Source organism: Eublepharis macularius, chromosome 1 (genome assembly GCF_028583425.1).
Source record: "Eublepharis macularius isolate TG4126 chromosome 1, MPM_Emac_v1.0, whole genome shotgun sequence".
Classification (NCBI taxonomy): Eukaryota; Metazoa; Chordata; class Lepidosauria; order Squamata; family Eublepharidae; genus Eublepharis; species Eublepharis macularius.
The window spans coordinates 185,304,316-185,307,801 of NC_072790.1; positions in this window are offsets into that span (position 1 = coordinate 185,304,316).

Consider the following 3,486-nt stretch of genomic DNA (forward strand, 5'->3'; position numbering starts at 1 on the left):
GGTATTGTTTCAGCTTCTCCCAGTCTGTGTTGAACTGCCCTGAGTCCAGATCTCTCAGTTTTCTTGTCATCTTGTCCATTTCAGCCATATACAGCAATTTGTAGATCCAATCTTCAATAGTTGGTACTTCTTGTACTTTCCATTTCTGCGCATACAAAAGTCTAGCTGCTGCAGTCATATAAAAAATCAACGTCCTATGATGGGCTGGAATTCCCTCCATTCCCAAGTTTAGCAGCAGGAGTTCTGGGTTCTTATTTATTTGAAACTGTAAAATTTCACTCATTTCTCTTATTATTTCCCCCCAGAACTGCCTAGCTACCTCACACGACCACCACATATGATAGAGGGAGCCCTCATGTTTCTTACATTTCCAGCATTTATTAGAAGTATTCAAATTCCCTAGCGCAATCTTCTTTGGTGTCATGTACCAACGATAGATCATTTTGAAAATGTTCTCTTTAATATTGATACATGTCGTTGTCTTCATTGTAGTTTTCCACAAGTATTCCCATGCCTCCATTGTTATTTCTTTATTGAAATTTATAGCCCATTTCACCATCTGTGTTTTAACTATCTCATCCTCAGTATACCATTTCAGCAATACTTGGTATACCTTGGATATTCTTTTCTTGTCTTCTTTAAGAAGGGTCTGCTCTAGTTCCGAGTTCTCTGTTCGTATGCCCCCTTTTGCAAAGTCTGAGTTGTATAAGTCTCTAATCTGTCTATACTGAAACCAATCATAGTTAGGTGATAGTTCCTCTTGCGTCTTTATTCTAAGTTTAGATACTTCAATCTTAGTTATTTCTTTGTACGTTAAACATTGTTGTTCATTATCCACAGCTCTCGGATCTATCACCTCATATGGAACCACCCACAAGGGGGTTCCTTCTTGTAGGTAAGTTCTATACTTCTTCCAGATTGTAAATAGACTTCTCCTTACAAAATGATGCAGGAACATCGAGTTGACCTTTACTTTGTCATGCCATAGGTATGCGTGCCATCCAAAAATTTTTTTATATCCCTCTAGGGCTAATAGTTTCTTATTCTTTAATGTCATCCACTCTTTTAGCCAAACTAGGCAGATTGCATCATGGTAAAGTCTCAGATTGGGCAGTTGCATTCCGCCTCTCTCCTTTGCATCTTGTAAAACTTTTACTTTCACTCGAGGCTTCTTGCCTGCCCAAACAAAATCTGATATTTTCCTCTGCCATTTTTCAAATTGTTTAGAGTCTCTGATGATTGGTATTGTCTGTAACAAAAACATTACTCTTGGTAACACATTCATCTTAACTGCTGCAATCCTGCCCAACCATGACAGGTTCAATCTATTCCATTTGATCAAGTCTCTCTCTATCTGCGTCCATAATTTTTCATAATTATTCTTGAACAAATCTATATTTTTTGCAGTCAGCTCAACTCCCAAGTATTTCACCTTACTAGTTACTTCACAATCCGTTGTTTCCATTAACAATTGTTGTTTCTGCTTAGTCATGTTTTTGCATAATATCTTTGACTTCTTTTTGTTAATGAAGAAACCTGCCAAATCTCCAAACTCCTTGATCTTGTCTATCACTTTTGGCATGTTCTCCAGTGGGTCTTCTACAATTAACATTATGTCGTCTGCAAATGCTCTGACCTTATATGAATAGTCCTTTATTTTTATTCCTCGTATTTCCTCATCTTGTCGAATTTGTATCATCAGAATCTCCAATACTAAAATGAACAACAATGGAGATAACGGGCAACCTTGTCTTGTTCCTTTACTAATCGTCAATTTTTGGTCAATTCATCATTCACTACAATTGCTGCAGTCTGGTCTCTATAGATTTCCTTGATTGCTCTGACGAATCTTTCTCCCAGTTGTAGCTTTTCCATAGTGGCAAACATAAAGTCCCAGTTTAAATTGTCAAACGCTTTTTCAGCGTCTACAAAGAAGAAACCAACCTCTTTGTCACAACGCTTGTCGTAGTATTCAATAGCATTGATCACTGTCCTTAAGTTGTCTCTTATTTGTCTGTCTGGCAAAAAGCCTGCTTGTTCCTCCTCTATGACTTCCGAGAGCCACCCCTTCAATCTCTCCGCCAATATCTTCGCAAAAATTTTATAGTCATTATTGAGTAGTGATATAGGCCTATAATTTTTCACGCTAGTCAGATCTTGGCCCTCTTTTGGGATCAATGATATATTCGCTTCGCTCCAAGTGTCTGGAATTCTTTGATCCCTAAAAACTCCGTTCATCACCTCTTTTAGGAATGGTGCCAGTTCATTGGCCATTGTCTTATAAAATTTAGCCGTAAGTCCATCTGGCCCTGGCGCCTTTCCTAGATTTGCGGATTGTATTGCCATATTTATTTCCTCATCAGTTACTTCACTGTTCAGCTTATTTCTCCAAGCTTCCGAGATCTCTGGAAGTTTGGTTTTCTCCAAATATGATGCTATTGATTCTTTGTTTACTTCTTTTTTATTATACAGCTTAGCGTAAAATTTATAAAAGGCTCTGCTAATGGTAGTCTGCTCCAAATACGTTTTATTTTCTTCACAAATTTTATTTATTATTTTCTTTTCCCTTTTCTTCTTTAATTGCCATGCCAAATATTTCCCAGGTTTATTAGCACCCTCAAAAGCTTTTTGATTCAGTCTTTTAAGGTTCCACTCCAATTCTTTGTTACTCATTGCTGTTAACTGTTCTTGAAGAATTTTGATTTCCTGATATATTTTCTTTTTCCCTGGTCTCTTTTTTAACTGTACTTCTTTGGCCTTTATTTTCTCCTCAATCTCTTGTCTTTTCTCCTCTTTCTTTTTCCTTGCTCTACCATTTAAGTCCATTAGTATGCCCCTTACAACCGCCTTGTACGCGTCCCAAACTTTACTGGTTGGTACTTCTTTATTCACGTTGTATTGTATAAAAAACTTAGTCTCTCTTCTCAGTGTTTCCATATTCTCACTTTCCTGTAACAGGTCCTCATTTATTCTCCAGGCTTTCCTTTTTGTCCTTTTTCCAAATTTCCACATAATTGGGTTGTGATCTGAGCCTACCATCGGCATTATTTCTACCTCCTTAGTCCATAGCGCTAAGTCCTTTGAGGCCCAGATCATATCAATTCTTGATAATGTAAGATGCCTTGCAGAATAAAAAGTAAACTGTTTGGTTTTAGGATATTCTCTCCTCCATACGTCTTCGAGAGTCTCTTGTTGAATCAACTCAAAAAAAAGCTTTGGCAATAGTCCTCTTTTCTTTTGTGCTTTTGTAGTCTTTTTGTCTAATTCCAAATCTGTCACTCCATTGAAATCTCCAGCAAGAATTATCTGGTCATATACAAGATCGTCTAGGTGCTTCCTTAAGTCCTCAAAGAAGCTTTCCTTTGCACCGTTAGGTGCATAAAGTCCGACTACCAACACTCTCTTTAAGTTCCAATTACATTCCACTGCTACAAATCTAGCTTCCACATCTCTCATAACAAATTTTGGCTGCAGCTCCTCTTTTAT